A 19,771-nucleotide genomic window follows, 5' to 3' on the forward strand; every position below is an offset into this window, starting at 1 on the left:
AGGATCACTTGAGCCCAGGAGGTCAAGGCTGCAGTGAGCCATGTTCACGCCATTACACCCCAGCCTAGGTGATAGATACCCTGACACACACACACACACACACACACACACACACACACACACAAACATACAGAGGGAGGAACATCCCATAATGCTAAAGATGTCAATTAATAAGGGGGACATAATTCTAAATGTGTATACACCTAATAACATTGCTTCAAAATACATGAAGCAAAAAGCTTCCAGAACTAAAAGGAGGAATAGGTAAATCCAGAATTATAGTTGGAGATTCCAGCACTTCTCTTGCAGGAGTTGATAGAAGTAGCAAAAAATAAAAAGTATAGAGGTTTTGAAAAATACTATCAACCAACTTGACTCCATTGACAGTCATAGAACACTTCACCCAACAACAGGACACATATTATTCCCTATGCATATTGAACAATGATCATATAAACCATAATTTGGGCCATAAAACAAGTATCAATTAACCTAAGAAGGCTAAAATCATACAAAATATGTTCTCTGACCACTATGGTATTAAACTATAAATCAATAATTGAGAGATCTTTGGAAAATTCCCAAATATTTTACAAATTAAGCAACATACTTCCATATAACCCTGAGTCAAAAAAGAAATCACAGGGAAAGTTATGAAATACTTTGAACTGAGTAAAAATAGAAACATATCACAATTTTGAGGATGCCGCCAAATTAGTGCTTAGAGGAAAAAACTAGAAAAGGAAGAACAAAAAAACCCAAAATAAGCAGAAGGAAGGAAATAATAAGGATAAGAATAGAGACCAATAGAAAACAAAAAAAAAAAAAGAAGAAAATCAATGCAACTAAAATCTGATGTTTTGAAAAGATTAATGCAATTGATAAAACTCTAGCCATATTTACCAGGAAGAAAACAGAGAAGACAAGCTACGAACATGAAGAATAAGAGACTACAGACTCTACAGTGGGAATAATATGAGAGGGCAATATGAAAAACCTTTATGCCAATAAACTTGGTAAATTAGATGAAATGGGCAAATTCTTTAACATACATAACCTATCAATGCTCACTAAAGAAAAAAAAAGCTTTGAATATCCATAAATCTACTAAAGAAATTGGATTCGTAATATAAAAAACCTTTCCCTCAAAGAAAACTCCAGCCCCAGATAGTTTAATTGGTGAGTTCTGCCAAACATTTAAGAAAAAAAAAGATACGGTTCTATAAAAACTCTTTCAAAAAATTGAATAGTAAAGAACACTTCTCAAATCATTTTATGAGGTTAGCATTATTTTTATTTTATTTATTTATTTATTTTTTCTGAGACGGAGTCTCACTCTGTTGCCCAGGCCAGAGTGCAGTGGCACGATCTCGGCTCACTGCAACCTCCACCTCCTGGGTTCAAGTTATTCTCCCACCTCAGCCTCCCTAGCAGCTGGGACTACAGGTGTGTGCCACCACGCCCAGCTAATTTTTGTATTTTTAGTAGAGATGGGGTTTCACCATGTTGGTCAGGCTGCTCTCAAGCTCCTGACCCCCGGTGATCCACCCACCTTGGCCTCCCAAAGTGCTGGGATTACAGGCTCAGCTACCGCACTCAGCTGAGGTTAGCATTATCTTGATACCAAAACCAGAAAAACATGACAAGAAAAAAAAGTACTACAAACTAATATTGCTCACAAATATAGACATAAAAGAAAATGAATTGATTGGGAGGCTGAAACAAGAGGATTGCTTGATTCCAGGAGCTGAAGTCCAGCCTGGGCAACTTAGCAAGACTTCATACCTTAAAAAAAAAAAAAAAAAAGTTGGCCAGGTGCGGTGGCTCATGCCTGTAATCCCAGCACTTTGGGAGCCTGAGGCGGGTGGATCACTTGAGGTCAGGGGTTCAAGACGAGCCTGGCCAACATGGTGAAACCTTGTCTCTACTAAAAATATAAAAATTAGCTGGGTGTGGTGGTGTGCACCTGTAATCCCAGCTATTCGGAAAAGCTGAGGCAGGAGAATTGCTTGAACCCAGGAGTCCTGGGTTGCAGTTAGCTGAGATCATATCACTGTACTCCAGCCTGAGTGACAGAGCAAGACTCCGTCTCCAAAAAAAAAACAAAAACGAAAAAACTTTTTTTTTCCCAAGATGGCAGATTTGGGGCTGTTAGTGTTCCTCAGTCACATAGCAAGATAGTGCATACAGATCAACTCTGTGGGCTTTAACTCAAGAAAGAAAATGGGAATCCAACAGAATCATGAAGAACACCCTAGGTCTCAGGGAGGAAAACAAAGGCAAACAGCCCCCGTGATGGCATTTGGCTCATAAAAGTGAGTGAAGCCCCAGTACATGAGAGGCAGACAGGCTCTTTCCACTGGAGATACAAGCAACAGAGGCCAAGGGAGAGCACTTTGTTTCTCCCAAGTCCTGGAGCTAACTTGAGAAGATATTTGGAGACACTGAGAAGGAAAGACACTGGGAAAAGCTGTAGGCATTTCCCAGGCCCAGGATGCCACTTTTAATCCAGGCATACAAAGTTAGTCATTCTTTGGCGACACAGTAGCATGGCCACACAGGCATTTTAGTCTTGGGCCAGAGATTGGATTGCCTGCTCTCGAGTTGCACAGAGGCTTCTACAGCCAGAATTGTAGAAAGCACCTTGCAGTAGGTGCTGGCAATGTGCTCTTCCCTGTCACAGGACTGGGGTGGGAAAGGGACTGCTACAGCTATGGTTTCTCCTAGGCAACAAGATGCAACCAGGGTCAGCTTGGTGACCTGTGGACTGGTCTCAGTGAGTTATTGCTTGGTATGCTAGACTGTTCCCCTGAGATTGTGGTGCAGTGGGGCCCTCTCAGCTTGACACTCAGGGAGATCTCCAGGCATTTAGAGCGCCCACTCACCCAGATCAGCAGCCTGAGCTGCCCTATCCTTCCTGTGCAGACACTCTAGTGAAGTGGGGCTCACTCTGCTCCACACCCAGGCAGATCTTCAGGCATTTGGAGCACCTGCTTGCCTGCATTTGCAGTCTGAGTTGGCACACCCTTCCTGTATAGAGACCATGGTGAAGAGGCACCCTATCCACCCCATGCCCAGACAGATCTCTAGGCAGTCGGAGCATCCGTTCACCTGAATTAGCAGCCTGCCACCCACCCTCCCTGTGTAGAGATTGTGGTGCAGCAGTGCCCTCTGCATTCCACACTCAGACACCTGGAGCATGCACTCTCCTGGATTAAGAGTTTAGGCCACCCTGGTTCCTTGTGCATAGAACTTGGGGCCAAGGAGGTTTCCCAACTCAACAACTAGCAACACCTCTGGGCACTGGGTGGCAGCCCACTGGATTCTCCCTTGGTGTTGGTGCTGTGCCTGCCATTGAGGGACCTGTAGACAGGCCAGCTCTGGTCCAGCCCCACTCATCTTACCTCCTGGGACTGAGCAGGGAGCTCAAGCCACTGTGCATTCCATGGATCAGCCCATTGCTTGAGGCAACAGAGAGCTTCTGCCAGTAAACAAGGATCAAGAATATACCCAGCCACGTTGGCCACAGCTGGCTCTTACTTATAAGTGCCATCTACTGGCCTGTACATCAAACCGCACAACCCAATATAAAATCTGCTGATAGTATACAAGGCTATAGAAACAAAAGCCAAAAGACCCAATCTAATATTCTCTACAGTCATTACCCGCTAGGCAGGGGAGAGGGAAAGGGAAGGGGAAAAAAAAAAAAACAATATTATAGGGAAAGAAATAAAAAGAAAAAAATTCTACCCACACACACACAAATTAGAATTGCCAGCATCTCCAGATGAGAAAGAACCAAAGCAAGAATTCTGGCACCATGAAAAATCTGAATGTAGTGATACCACCAAAGGATCACACTAGATCTCTAGTCCTTAACCAAAATTGAAACTCAGAAATGACAGATAAAGAATTCAAAGTATGGATTGCTAGGAAACTCAACAAGATCCAAGACAAGCTTGAACATCAACCTAAAGAAACTTCTAAAGCAATCCACAAAATGAAGGAATAGATAAACATCTTGAAAATAAATCAGTCAGAGCTTTTGGAATTGAAAAACTCAGGCCGGGCGTGGTGGCTCACGCCTGTAATCCCAGCACTTTGGGAGGCCGAGGCAGGCGGATCACGAGGTCAGGAGACCAAGACCATCCTGGCTAACACAGTGAAACCCCATCTCTACTAAAAATACAAAAAATTAGCCGGGCATGGTGGCGGGCGCCTGTAGTCCCAGCTACTCAGGAGGCTGAGGCAGGAGAGTGGCGTGAACATGGGAGGTGGAGCTTGCAGTGAGCCAAGATTGCGCCACTGCACTCCAGCCTGGGCGACAGAGCGAGACTCCATCTCAAAAAAAAAAAGAAAAACTCACTTAAAGAATTTCAAAATACAATTGAAAGCTTTATCAATGACTGGATCACGCAGAAGAAAGAATTTCAGAGCTTGAAATTTGGTCTTTTGAACTAACCTAGTCAGACAAATATATAAAAAAGGTAATTTTAAAAAACGAACAAGGCCAGGCACAGTGGTTCATGCCTGTAATCCCAGCACTTGAGAGGCTGAGGCGAGCGAATCACTTGAGGCCAGGAGTTTGAGACCAGCCTGACCAACATGGTGAAACCTTGCCTCTACTAAAAATAAAAAAATTAGGCCAGGCACAGTGGTTTATGCCTGTAATCCCAGCACTTTGGGAGGCTGAGGCAGGTAGATCACCTGAAGTCAGGAGTTCAAGACCAGCCTGGCCAACATGGTGAAACCCCATCTCTACTAAAAATACAAAAATTAGACAGGCATGGTGGTGGGTGCCTGTAATCCCAGCTACTCAGGAGGCTGAGGCAGGAGAATCGCTTGAACCTGGGAGGCAGAGGTTGCAGTGAGCTGTGATCCCACCACTGCACTCCAGCCTGGACGACTGAGCAAGACTTTGTTTCAAAATAAAAAAATACAAATACAAATACAAAAATTAGCCAGGCGTGGTGGCATGCACCTGTAGTCCCAGCTATTCAGGAGACTGGGGCATGAGAATTGCTTGAACCTGGGAGGCTGAGATTGCAGTGAATTGAGACTGCACTGCTGCACTTCAGCCTGGGCAATAGAGCAAGACTGTGTCTCAAAAAAAAATAAATAAATAAAAATGTAGGCCAGGCGCAGTGGCTCACACCTGTAATCCCTGCACTTTGGGAGGCCGAGGCGGGTGAATCACAAGGTCAGGAGATCGAGACCATCCTGGCTAACACAGTGAAACCCCGTCTCTACTAAAAATACAAAAAATTAGCCGGGCGTGGTGACGGGCGCCTGTAGTCCCAGCCACTCAGGAGGCTGAGGCAGGAGAATGGTGTGAACCCGGGAGGTGGAGCTTGCAGTGAGCTGAGATCACGCCACTGCACTCCAGCCTGGGCTACAGAGGGAGACTCTGTCTCAAGAAAAAGAAAATGTAGAGATGGGGTTTCACCACGTTGCCCAGGCTGTTCTCATACTCCTGGGCTCAAGGAATCCACCCGTCTCAGCCTTCTAAAGTGCTGGGATTACAGGTGTGAGCCATGGTACCCAGCCCTCAACTTTTTTTTTTTTTTTTTTTTTTTTGAGACAGTCTTGATCTGTTGCCCAGGCTGGAGTGCAGTGGTGTGATCTTGGCTCACTGCAACCTCCACCTCCCAGATTCAAGCAATTCTCCTGCCTCAGTTTCCCAAGTAGCTGGAACTACAAGCACCTGCCACCACGCCAAGCTAATTTTTGTATTTTTTGCAGAGATGGGCTTTCACCATGTTGGCCAGGCTCATCTTGGACTCCTGACCTCAAAAGATCCACCCACCTTGGCCTCTCAAAGTGCTGGGATTACAGGTGTGAGCCACCACGCCCGGCCCATCTGCATTCTTAAAAGAAAAAGTAATTCCAACCAAGAATTTCATATCCTGCCAAACTAAACTTCATAATTGGGTCGGGTGCTGTGGCTCACACCTGTAATCCCAGCACTTTACCATCCTGGCCAACATGGTGAAAGTCTATCTCTACTAAAAATACAAAAATTAGCTGAGCATAGTGGCGTGCACCTGTAGTCCCAGCTACTTGGGAGGCTGAGGCAGGAGAATCGCTTGAACCTGGGAGGCGGAGGTTGCAGTGAGCTGAGATCGTGCCACTGCACTCCAGCATGACGACAGAGCGAAACTCCGTCTCAAAAATAAAATAAAATAAAATAAACTTCATAGTTGAAGGAGAAATAAAAGCTTTTCCAGACAAGCAAGTGCTAAGGGAATCTGTTACCACTAAACTAGCCTTACAAGAGATCCTTAAGGGAGTTCTAAACATGGAAATAGAAGAACAATACCTGCTACCACAAAAATAGTTAGGTGCACAGCTGACAGATTCTATAAAGCCACTGCATAATAGAAACTACAAAGCAACCAGCTAATAACTTCATGATAGGATCAAAATCTCACATATCAATATTAACCTTGAATGTAAACAGTCTAAACAGCTCACTTAAAAGGCACAGAGCTTGCTTCCTTCCTTCCTTCCTTCCTCCCTCCCTCCCTCTCTCTTTCGACGGTCTCCCTCTGTTGCCGAGGCTGGACTGTACTGCCATGATCTCAGCTCGCTGCAACCTCCCTGCCTCGCGCTCCTGTGATTCTCCTGCCTCGGCCTGCCGAGTGCCTGGGATTGCAGGCACGCACCCCCACGCCTGCCTGGTTTTTGTATTTTTGGTGGAGACGGGGTTTCGCAGTATTGGCCGGGCTGGTCTCCAGCTCCTGACCTCGAGTGATCTGCCCGCCTCGAGTGATCTGCTCCACCTCTCCCGAGGTGCTGGGATTGCAGACGGAGTCTCGCTCACTCAATGCTCAATGTTGCCCAGGCTGGAGTGCAGTGGCGTGATCTTGGCTCGCTACAACCTCCACCTCCCAGCCGCCTGCCTTGGCCTCCCAAAGTGCTAAGATTACAGCCTCTGCCCGGCCGCCACCCCGTCTAGGAAGTGAGGAGGGTCTCTGCCTGGCCGCCCATCGTCTGGGATGTGAGGAGCGCCTCTGCCCGGCCGCCCCGTCTGGGATGAGAGGAGCGCCTCTGCCCGGCCGCCCCATCTGGGATGTGAGGAGTGCCTCTGCCCAGCCGCCACCCCATCTGGGAAGTGAGGAGCGCCTCTGTCCGGCCGCCACACCGTCTGGGAGGTGAAGAGCGCCTCTGCCCGGCCGCCACTCCGTCTGGGAGGTGAGGAGCGTCTCTGCCCGGCCGCCACCCCGTCTGGGAATTGAGGAGCGCCTTTGCCCGGCCGCCACCCCGTCTGGGAAGTGAGGAGCGCCTCTGCCCGGCCACCACCCCGTCTGGGATGTGAGGAGCGTCTCTGCCTGGTCTCCCTGTCTAGGAAGTGAGGAGCGCCTCTGCCCGGCTGCCCCGTCTGGGAAGTAAGGAGCGCCTCTGCCCGGCCGCCCCATCTGGGAAGTGAGGAACGCCTCTGCCCGGCCGCCCCGTCTGGAAGGTGAGGAGCGCCTCTGCCCGGCCGCCCATTGTCTGGGAAGTGAGGAGCGCCTCTGCCCGGCCGCCACTCTGTCTGGGAAGTGGGGAGCGCCTCTGCCTGGCCGCCCCGTCTGGGATGTGAGGAGCGCCTCTGCCTGGCCGCCCTGTCTGGGAAGTTAGGAGAGCCTCTGCCCGGCTGCCCATTATCTGGGAAGTGAGGAGCGCCTCTGCCTGGCCGCTGTGCAATCTTCCAAATGTGAAGTGACAGCCTTTCTGCAGGTGTACCCAACAGCTCCGAAGAGACAGCGACCATCGAGAACGGGCCATGATGACGATGGTGGTTTTGTCGAAAAAGGGGAAATGTGGGGAAAAGAAAGGGAGATCAGATTGTTACTGTGTCTGTGTAGAAAGAAGTAGACATAGGAGACTCCATTTTGTTCTGTACTAAGAAAAATTCTTCTGCCTTGGGATGCTGTTATCTATAACTTTACCCTCAACCCCGTGCTCTCTGAAACATGTGCTGTGTCAACTCAGGGTTAAATGGATTAAGGGCGGTGCAAGATGTGCTTTGTTAAACAGATGCTTGAAGGCAGCATGCTTGTTAAGAGTCATCACCACTCCCTAATCTCAAGTACCCAGGGACACAAACACTGTGGAAGGCCGCAGGGACCTCTGCCTAGGAAAACCAGAGAGACCTTTGTTCACGTGTTTATCTGCTGACCTCTCCACTATTATCCTATGACCCTGCCACATCCCCCTCTCCGAGAAACACCCAAGAATGATCAATAAATACTTAAAAAAAAAAAAAAAAATTTGATAAGAAAATGTAGACCTATAACAGAAAAATGGGCTAAGGACATGAAGAATTAATTAACCAAAGAAGAAATACTAATGGCCATGAAACATGTGGGAAAATGTTTAATGTGGTAAAAACAAATGCAAATTAAAACAGCATGATAATGCTATTTCTCATCTATTCATCTGGCAGGATTATTAAGAGTGGTAATACTCAGCATAGGTTAGGGTATGGAGAAAATGGCATATTTACACGCTGTAGTTGGGACTGCAAAAATTTCCATTATTTATCTACAGGATAATTTGGCAATACATATAAAAAGCTTTAAAACATGACACACTTCAATGCAGAAATTTTAATTATTTAATTTTGATCGTAAGTAAATAAATATATGCAAAAAGTTTTAACCATTAACATGTTGATCATAGAGATATTTAGAATAACAGAAGAAAGGGAAAAAAAAAAAGGCACAGAGCTGCAAGTTGGATGAAAAAACAAGACCTGTCTGTCTGCTGTCTTCAAGAGGCCCATCTCACACATAATGATACCAATAGGCTCAACATAAAGGGTTGGAGAAAGATCACACAAATGGAAAACAAGAGCAAGGGTCACTATTCTTAGATAAAACAGACTTTAATCCAACAAAGTTTTTTTTTTTTTTAAAAAAAGGGACAAAGAATGGCATTACATAATGATAAAGGAAGCTTGTCCAACCTGTGACCCATGGGCTGCATGCGGCCCAGGACAGCTTTGAATGCAGCCCAACACAAATTCATAAACTGCCTTAAAACATTATGAGGTTTTTTTATGATTTTTTTTTTTTTTTTTTTTTTTTTAGTTCATCAGCTATTGTTAGTGTATTTTATGTTTGAGCCAAGACAATTCTTCTTCCAGTGTGGCCCAGGGAAGCCAAAAGATTGGACATCCCTTTCAGATAAAGGATTCAATTCAACAAGAAGACTTAACTATTCTAAATATATATGCACCCAACATTGGAGCACCTAGATTCATAAAACAAGTACTTCTAGACCTACAAAAAGACATAGACAACCACACAATAATATTGGGAGACTTTAACACCCCAATGACAGCATTAGACAGATCAGCAAGGCAAAATACTAACAAAGAAATTCAGGACTTAAATTCGACACCTGACAAATTGGACCTAATAGACATTTACAGAATACTCCAACCATCAACCTCAGAATACACATTCTTCTCATCTGAACACAGTACACACTCCAAGATCAACCACATGCTTGGCCATAAAGCAAGTCTCTATAAACTCAAAAAAATTGAAATCATACCAACCATATTCTCACACCTCAGTGGCATAAAAATAGAAATCAAAACAAGAAGATCTTCAAAACCACAAAATTACATAGAAATTAAACAACTTACTCCTGAATGACTTTTGGGTAAGCAATAAAATTAACTTACTCCTGAATGACTTTTGGGTAAGCAATAAAATTAAGGCAGAAATCAAAATATTCTTTGAAATAAATGAAAACATTCCAAGAGGAATGTTTATAGCACTAAATGCCTACCTCAAAAAGTTAGATCTTGGCCTGGTGCAGTGGCTCACGCCTGTAATCCCAGCACTTTGGGAGGCCAAGGTGGGCAGATCACGAGGTCAGGAGATCGAGACCATCTTGGCTAACACGGTGAAACCCCATCTCTACTAAAAATACAAAAAATTAGCTGGGCGTGGTGGTGTGTGCCTGTAGTCCCAGCTACTCAGGAGGCTGAGGCAGGAGAATGGCATGAACCCAGGAGGCAGAGCTTGCAGTGGGCCCAGATCACGCCACTGCACTCCAGCCTGGGCGACAGAGCAAGACTCTGTCTCAAAAAAAAAAAAAAAAAAAAAAAAAAAGTTAGATCTCAAATTGGCCGGGCACAGTGGCTCATGCCTGTAATCCCAGAACTTTGGGAGGCTGAGGTGGGCAGATCACTTGAGTTCAAGAGTTCAGACCAGCCTGGGCAACATGGAAAAACCCCATCTCTACAAAAAATACAAAACTTAGCCAGGCATGGTGGCATGTACCTGTAGTTCCAGCTACTTGGGAGGCTGAGGCGGGAGGATCACTGAGTCCAGGGAGGTCAAGGCTGCAGTGAGCTGTGATCACACCACTGCACTCCAGCCTAGGTGACAGAGTGAGACCTTGTCTCAAAAAAACAAAAACAAACAAACAAAATAAGAACTGGCCGGGCGCGGTGGCTCACACCCATAATCCTAGCACTTTGGGAGGCCTTGGTGGGTAGATCACCTGAGGTTAGGAGTTCAAGACCAGCCTGGCCAACATGGTGAAACCCCGTCTCTACTAAAAATACAAAACATTAGCCAGGCATGGCAGCGGGTGGCTGTAATCCCAGCTACTTGGGAGGCTGAGGCAGGAGAATCGCTTGAACCTGGGAGGTGGAGGTTGCAGTGAGCTGAGATTGTGCCATTGCACTCCAGCCTGGGCAACAAGAGTGAAACTCTGTCTCAAAAAAAAAAAAATTAAAAAGCAAAACAAAACAGAACTACCATTCAACCCAGCAATCCCATTACTCAGTATACACCCAAAAGAAAATAAATTGTTCTACCAAAAAGACACATGCGCTCATATCCATCACAGTGCCATTCACAATACCAAAAACATGGAATCAACTTGATTCCATGACATGACCATCAACAGTGTTTTGGATAAAGAAAATGTGGTCCATACACACCATGGAATACTAGACAGCCATAAAAAAGAATGAAATAATGTCCTTTGCAACAACATGGATGCAGCTGGAGGCTATTATCCTAAGCAAATTAATGCAAGAATAGAAAACCAAATACCACGTGTTCTCACTTATAAGTGGGAGCTAAACATTGGGTACTTATGGCCAGAAAGATGGCAACAAAAGGGCTAGCAATTAGGAAGTACACTGGGGAGTACTAGAAGCAGGAGGGAGAAAAGGAGGAAAGGGCTGAAAAACTAACCATTGGGCACTATGCTCAGTATCTGGGTGATGGGATCAATCATACCCCCAACCACAACATTCACGCAGTATACCCATGTAACAAACCTGCACATGTACCCCCTGAGTCTAAAGTAAAAGTTGTGGGAGCTATGAGGACACAAAGGTATAAGAATGATACAATGGACTTTGGGGACTCAGAGCAAAGAGTGGGAAGTGGGGTGAGGGATAAAAGACTACACACTGGGGCCGGGCGCAGTGGCTCACGCCTGTAATCCCAGCCCTTTGGGAGGCTGAGGTGGGCGTATTACGAGGTCAGGAGATCGAGACCATCCTGGCTAACACAGTGAAACCCCATCTCTACTAAAAATATGAAACATTAGCCAGGCGTGGTGGCGGGCGCCTATAGTCCCAGCTACTCGGGAGGCTGAGACAGGAGAATGGCATGAACCCGGGGAGGCAGAGCTTGCAGTGAGCCAAGTTCGTGCCACTGCACTCCAGCCTGGGTGACAGAGCGAGACTCCGTCTCAAAAATAAATAAATAAATAAAAATAAACAAGACTACACATTGGGTACAGTGTACACTGCTCAGGTGATGGGTGCACTTAAATCTCAGAAATCACCACTAAATAACTTATTTATGTAACCAAACACCATGTTTCCCAAAAACCTATTGAAATTTTTAAAAATTAAAAAAAAATTATGATCACAATTACAAATGGAAAAAAGGAAAAGCTGAAATTACTTAAAAACAACAACAAAAGAAAATGAATTGAAAGCTACTGACTAGACTAAAAAGGATTTGCAAACATGTATTTGATAAAGGAGTTGTATCCAGAATAAAGAGCTACTACAACTCAACAAGAAGACAAACAACCCAAGATTCAAATACACACATCACAAAAGAAGTTATACAAATGGGCCAGGTGCAATGGCTTACGCCTGTAATCTCAGTACTTTGGGAGGCTGAGGTGGGTGGATCATGAGGTCAGGAGTTTGAGACCAGCCTGACCAATATGGTGAAACTCCGTCTCTACTAAAAATACAAAAATTATTTGTATTTTTGTATTTTTGTACAGGTGGCACCCGCCTGTAGTTCCAGCTAATTGGGAGGCTGAGGCCGGAGGCTCACTGAGTCCAGGGAAGTCAAGGCTGCAGTGAGCTGTGATCGTGCCACTGCACTCCAGTCCGGGTGACAGAGCAAGACTGTGTCTCAAAAAGAAAAAAAAAAGAAAATATACAAATGGCGAATAAACACAAAAAGATTCTCAACTTATTAGTCATTGTATTAGGGAAATACAAGTTAAAACCATGAGATCCCAACTCTGATAAGAATGAGTCAGATGATAAAAGGTGTGACAATACCAAGTGTTGAGAAAGATTTTGGGAAAGTAAAACTCATATGGTATATTGCCAGTGGGAATGTACAGCCACTTTGGAAAAGAGTTTGGCAGTTTTTTTTTTTTTTTTTTTTTTTTGAGATGGAGTCTCGCTCTGTCGCCCAACCTGGAGTGCAGTGGTGCAATCTCGGCTCACTGCAACCTCTGCCTCCTGGGTTCAAGCGATTCTCCTGCCTCAGCCTCCCAAGTAGCTGGGATTACAGGCGCCCGCCACCATGCTTGGCTAATTTTTGTATTTTTAGTAGAGATGGGGTTTCACCAAGTTGGCTAGGCTGGTCTCGAACTCCTGACCTCAGGTCATTCACCTGTCTCAGCCTCCCAAAGTGCTGGGATTACAGGCGTGAACCACCGCACCCAGCCAGCAGGTTTTTAAAAAATATGCATTAGCATATAGCCCAGCAATCCCATTCCTAAGTATTTAAATATTTATTATAAAACATATGTCCACACATAAATCTATACAGAAGTATTGATAAACCTGAAAACAACCCAAACACAACAGTCCATCAACTGGCGAATGGATAAACAAATTGTAGTATGTCCGTGTGATGAAATATACCACTTCACATGACAAAGGAATGAACTACTGACACACTCAATGACATGGAAAATTTCAAAAGCATTATACTAATGAAAGAAGCCAGACACAAACTCCTACAAACTATATAATTCCACTTATATGAAATTCTAGGAAGGCAAAACAATAGTGATAGAAACCAGATCAGTAGATGCCAGAAGCAGCCAGGTCAGCAGAGAGGAGACTGACTGCAAAAGGACACAAAGGTTTTTGAGTAAAGGAAATGATGATGGTGCTGGTCAAATGACTAGATACATTTGTGAAAATTCATTGTATTGTACACTTAAAATTGCCATTATGTGTAAATTACACCTCAATAAAGTTGATTTTTTAAAATGCAATGTTTTGTAATGCTCGTGACTATGGAGGGATGTGGGCAACCAGGGCAAAGGGCTAGCAATTAGGAAGGTACTGGAGGGTGTTAGGAAATAACTCTTCCTCCTTTGCAATGGTGAGTCTCCTTTATTTGCATACCCTTTTCCCCTGGGACTGGGATGCTCCCTCTTGTAGACATTAGTCCTTCTTAGCCCCTCTCACATGAGCAGCTTGGTAGCCGGCTACACCACCTTCACCACAGTTCAAAGGCCATAGTTTGGTGATCGCTAGCCTGGGAGAGATGTTTACAAACTTTAAAACAAACAAAGAAATCACCCAACCCCTTCTCAAGCAACGCTTTATGCAGACCCTCACTAACCAAAACAAAAGCAATATTTTGGCTGGACGTGGTGGCTCACGCCTCTAACACTTTTGGAGGCCAGGACAGGCAGACGGCTCGAGCCCAGAAGTTTGAGACCAGCCTGGGCAAAATGGTGAAACCCCATCTCTACAAAAAATACAAAAATTAGCCAGTGTGGTAATACATGCCTGTAGACCCAGCTACTCAGGAGGCTGGGGTGGGAGGGTCACCCGAGCCTAGGAGGCAGAGGCTACAGTGAGCCGAGACCACACCACTGCACTCTAGCCTGGGTGTCAGAATGAGACCCTGTCTCAGAAAAAAGCAATATTTTATTAGGACACATTTACATTATAAGTTTAATTTCATGATATCTTTCTATTATAAAGTCATTTAATGTCAACAAGCCTGTTTTCATGAACCCAGAAATTTGATATTCATATGTATATTTTTAAACTACTGTTTTAAAACCAGTTAAAATATACTTAAAGTTTCTGGGTAAAAAATGGTAGATTGAACATGAGCATCCAAATTTGTCCACTGAAAACCCATGTAGCCAAGGGATTTTTAAAAGCATAAATCCATAAGGACAGGGAAACAGGAGAAGAGACAAGCAAAATATTTACAGAAGTGGAAACCAGATGGATGAGAGATTACTCACTTACACTAGAGAAGGACATATCCTAAGGCAGCAGCAGAACTATATGGCAAACGGAATTGGTTGTGCCAGACCAGAGATGGGCAATCTCCTCTGTCTGACCACCCTGAGAAGGAAAACCTAGGAATGCCGACATAGAAGTTCCCAGCCAGATCACTGTGCAAAGAAGCTCATGACTGGCCAGGTGTGGTGGCTCACACCTGTAATCCCAGCACTTTGGGAGGCTGAGGTGGGTGGATCACGAGGTCAGGAGATCGAGACCATCCTGGCCAACATGGTGAAACCCCATCTCTACTAAAAATACAAAAATTAGCCGGGCGTGTTGGCACGTGCCTGTCATCACTGCTACGCAGGAGGCTGAGGCACGAGAATCACTTGAACCAGGGAGTTGGAGGTTGCAGTGAGCTGAGATCACGCCACTGCACTCCAGCCTGGCGACAGAGTGAGACTCAGTCCGAAAAAAAAAAAAAAAAAAGAAGCTCATGACTGACAAGCCCATCCATGTACCACCTGAACAGACAGAGAACAAATGCTTCCAGTCAGCTTTTAGGTGACCCATCCTCAAGTGTGAGCAGACAACCAAGGAGTCTAAGACCTCCAAGAAAAGAATCTAATATAGAAGACAGAGACCAAAACAACAGAAAAAGAAATGTGGAGCAGAGATTATGCAGAGAAAAAAAAATGACAGAACTATCAGTAACAGCTTCTCAGATAAGATAACCCTGAAACAAAATATGCCATAAAAAGGACAATTCAGAGAATAAAAATAAAGTGAAAGTGATTAAAACCTTTAAAAGACGGAAAAACTCAGAAGAATGGGAAGATAAAGTTGAGGAAATCTCCCAGAAAATAAAGTAAAAAAGATGCAAAGCTAGAGAGAAAAATAAGAAATTAGAAGGACCAGTTCAACAGGTCCATCGTCCAAGTAATAGGAGTTCCAAAAAAGAAGAATAGAGAAAATAGGAAGAAATCACCAATAGGATGATTCAAGATTATTCCCCAAAAGTGAGGGGCACTGAGTGAGTGCCCAGCACAATGGAAGATAACAGCCACTCACCAAGACATATCACTGCAATTTCAGAACATTGGAAACAAGAAGTTCAGAGAGGGGAAAAGTCACCTAGAAAGGAAAGGAATTAAAAGGCTTCAGGCTTCTCATTCTCCACAGCAGTGTCAGAAGCTAGAAGACCATGTAGCAATGCCTTCATAATTCTGAAGGAATTCATTACCCAGCCAAACAACCAATCCAAGGGTCACAGTTGAAAAATGACAACAGCAAACACGCAAAGTTCCAAAATAATTTACTGCTCCCTTTCTCAGGAAGCTTCTGGATGATGGTCTCCTCAAAAAAGCGGGAGTATTATAAATCAAGAAAAACACAGGCACAGGTGGGGATCAGAAGCCGGTTGGCATATGAGGGGGTTTTCTTGCTCTAGGGAGATTATTCAAGCAATCACTGTATCAACAGACACAGATGTTTCCCTTTCTTCATATGATAAAAATCAGGGATCCAAACTTATTTGAAAAGCTAAAGAGGCACCATTCATCCCCACTGGAATGGCAGGTTTTGCAGCAATTGTTGCATATGTACTATACAAATTGAAGAGCAGGGGAAATACTAAAATGTTGCATCATCTGATCCACATGTGTGTGGCAGCCCAAGGCTTTGTTGAAGGAGCAATGACTGTTGGTATGGGCTATCATTCCATGTATCGAGAATTCTGGGCAAAACCTACACCTTAGAAGAGATGCTATCGTGGTCTTGTTGGAGGAGCTTACTTTAGTTAGACATCTCTTTTTTTTTGTTTCGTTTTGTTTTTTTTTGAGATGGAGTCTTGCTCTGTTGCCCAGGCTGGAGTGCAGTGGCACAATCTTGCTCACTGCAACCTCTGCCTCCCGAGTTCAAGTGATTCTCCTGCCTCAGCCTCCTGAGTAGCTAGGATTACAGGTGCTCGCTACCACGCCCAGCTAATTTTTGTATTTTTTTTAGTAGAGACGGGGTTTCACCCTATTAGCCAGGTTGGTCTTGTACTCCTAACCTCAAGTGATCCACCCACCTCGGCCTCCCAAAGTGCTGGGATTACAGGCATGAGCCACCGCATCCACATCTCATTATTGAAGCTACTATTAATGCTGAAAATAAACTATTTGAGTGGGTTCAGCTGATAACACGGCATTGTGAATACTGGCCTTCTTTCTTGAAGGCTTGATTTGCTAGTGACTCAGTGATTCAGGGTGACTGAATTACTAGTGACTAGTTTACTAACTAGGTCATTCAGGGGAGTCAAATTAACACAAAAGAAACATGTCACCTAAATGATGGTGTTGAAATGTCCACCTTCTTAAACTGTTAAGACAAAATTAGTTCTAAAGAAGATAGCAAACCAACCCTGAAGTACTCCTAGTTTGCTGCAGAATCTTGCATGTTTTGGATGTTATATGAGTCCTATTTGCCCCAGTTAATTTAACTTTTTTCTGCCTGTCTTGTGGACTGGCTGACTCTTTTAGAACTCTGTCAAAAAAGTGCATGGAGGCTGGGTCCGGTGGCTCACGCCTGTAATCTCAGCACTTCGGGAGGCCAAGGCAGGTGCATCACGAGGTCAGGAGATTGAGACCATCCTGGCTAACACAATGAAACCCCATCTCTACTAAAAATACAAAAAAAAAAAAAAAAATGCATGGAATATAACCTGTAAAACCTCCCACAGCTGAAAGTATATATGTGTATGTGTTTAAATCAAATCTAGGAAGCTTACAATAGAGCTGCATAGTAGTAGTATTTATTAAAGAATCATAACTGTAAACATGAGAATAACGAATTCTAGTTTAGTTCTTTTGTAATTGTACACATCTATATTTGCTGCTGTAATATAAGAATAATTTTTAAATGTCAGCTTGAAACAGAAACATGTATTTCAAGCACTCATGGAAAGGTAACTGAAGAACACTTTTTAAATGTGTGCGTTATTTTCTCCATAAGAATTGTAAACGTTAAACATATTACCTATAATGGAATTAGTAATTTATAAGCAAGCTGGTTTGAACAGACATTATATACATGCTTTTCTATACTACAGAATGCCATTACACTTGTGAAATTCTCTTGTCTAACCTGAATTTACATTCCATGGTGATAACATGGTATATGTACTGTTATAAAAATAAGTGACCATATCAAAAAAATAAAGAAAAGGAAAGCATAGAATATGGCAAATAAAATCCCACGGAAGAGTGAGGCAGCCAGGCAAAGTGACTCATGCCTGTAATCCCAATACTTTGCCAGGTCGAGGCGGACAGATCACTTGAGCTCAGGAGTTCAAGTCCAGCCTGGCCAGCATGGTGAAACCCCGTCTCTACTAAAAATATAAAAATTAGCCGGGTGTGGTGGTGCACGCCTGGAGTCCCAGCTACTTGGGAGGCTGAGGCAGGAGGATAGCTTGAACCCGGGTGGTGGAGGTTCAGTGGGCCACTGCACTCCAGCCTGGGCAACAAGAGCGAGACTCTATCTCAAAACAAAACAAAACAAAACAACAACAACAAAAGAATGAGGCAAAGAACGTGCCCAGGAGAATGAGAAAAGAGATGCCAGGTTGCCAGATGTGCAGCAAGGTGAGGGGATGAACAGTCAGATTGGAGAAGGTCAGCAGTCTCCAGCAGTGATGTCTTCAAGAAGACGAAATGGAGAGAATTCTCTGCTATATCTAGATATTCTGAGAGGAGATTTAAGCAACTGGGGGAAGAATTTGAGGTAGATTTTGTGAGAAATACATAGAAAATAAATGATCTTAAAAAACAAGATTATTAATTCCAGGAAAAAAAAAATTTGTGCAGGAAAAAAACACAAGGTCTCCCTGGGGAGGACAGACCCAAGAAGGAAGCTGGGCAGGGAATTCCAGGGTCCCAGGTATTCAGAATATGGTCTATTCCTGGGCAAGTGTGCTTTGCATGGGCAAATCCCCTTGGACCCCTTTCCCTGTGGGGAGGGCTGCAGCTGGAGGAAGGCCGGAGATGTGAAGGTAAATGCCAGAAGAAACAGCTAAAAGAAGTGAAAACGTTGCCTCCCGAGAGGGGAAGACGATGGGGGCAGGGCTCTGCCGTTTGTCTTAACAAATCTGGTACAATTATTTGATTCTATATGTGTGTACATGTTCTAAGAAATATTTCATTAAAGAAAAACATTTAAAAAATAATAATGCAATTCATAAAAGTTCACGGAACCTCTGGAACACTTCTGCTGTACTTAGAGATCTCAATAATAGTTTGAAAATCGCCTCAGCTGCGCGGGTATCGCGGCAGCCCCCGGGGGAAGGTGGGACCGGTCGAGAGGCCGCGGGTGGTCCGTCCCCCTCCCCCCCGCCCGCCTCCTCTGTTCCCCTCACTCGCCGCGGCGGCGGCTGCGGGCCGCGCGCCAGTCCCCTCACCCCCCCCAAAAAAAGTTTGAAAACCACAGGCCCCAGCGTGGGCAGTACAGGGAGACGTCGTCTCCAAAAAGTTACAAAATTAGCCGGGCGTAGTGACACACGCTTGTAGTCCCAGCTACTCGGAGGCTGAGGGAGAAGGACCAGTTGAGACCAGGAGGCTGAGGCTGCAGTGAACCCTGATTGTGCCACTGCACTCCAGCCTGGGTGACAGATCAATACGCTGCCTCAAATAAGAAAACCGCAGAGCTGGGCCTTCATTTGAGACCATGTGGGTATCATTTTGATTAAACCACAAAGCATTTTCTCTCTACAGCAGCCCACAAGGGTGAATCCCACTTCCTTTTCCTCCCAGGTGTTACCTCTAACTCAGGACTTCTTCGTGTCGGGAGTTTTTCTAGCTCTCCGGAGTTCTTTGGATCTCAGGAACCTAGCACGGCATCACGCGAGTCCCGGCTCAGGTGAGGGCGGGAATAAAGGGAACAGGAAGCACCTTTTGGGGGGCTTTGCAGGCTGGCGGTGAGCGCCTTTCTGCACCCGTGTGCCTTCAGCGCATTCCCCGCAGAGCTCCAGGTTACAGTTTCCTCAGCCGCACAGCAAGCATGTACCTCACATTTTTAACTTCTGTCAAAGAGTGGGCCCCTGCTCTCATGAGTTCAGCACTCAGTGGGAGCCAGGTCCCAAAAGTGAACTTCAGGGTCACGCGAGAAGCACGTGTACGCCCCACAAGGGCGTGATTTCGGGGATTTGTCTGTTTTGTTTTTTTTTTCAAGCTGCTGTGTGCTCAGTCCCTGAGAAAGACCCTGCCACCTCACAGGTGCTCAACAAATAGTTCTGGAGTTAATTAACTTAAAAGTACT

General features: G+C 44.8%; 1 pseudogene; it reads left to right on the plus strand.

Annotated features, from left to right (window-relative positions):
- The first annotated feature begins 15,583 nt into the window (after positions 1 to 15,583).
- Positions 15,584 to 16,254, plus strand: LOC112135816 (HIG1 domain family member 1A, mitochondrial-like; annotated as a pseudogene).
- The last annotated feature ends 3,517 nt before the right edge of the window (positions 16,255 to 19,771 follow it).

This window comes from Pongo abelii, chromosome 10 (genome assembly GCF_028885655.2).
Source record: "Pongo abelii isolate AG06213 chromosome 10, NHGRI_mPonAbe1-v2.0_pri, whole genome shotgun sequence".
NCBI classification, from domain to species: Eukaryota; Metazoa; Chordata; class Mammalia; order Primates; family Hominidae; genus Pongo; species Pongo abelii.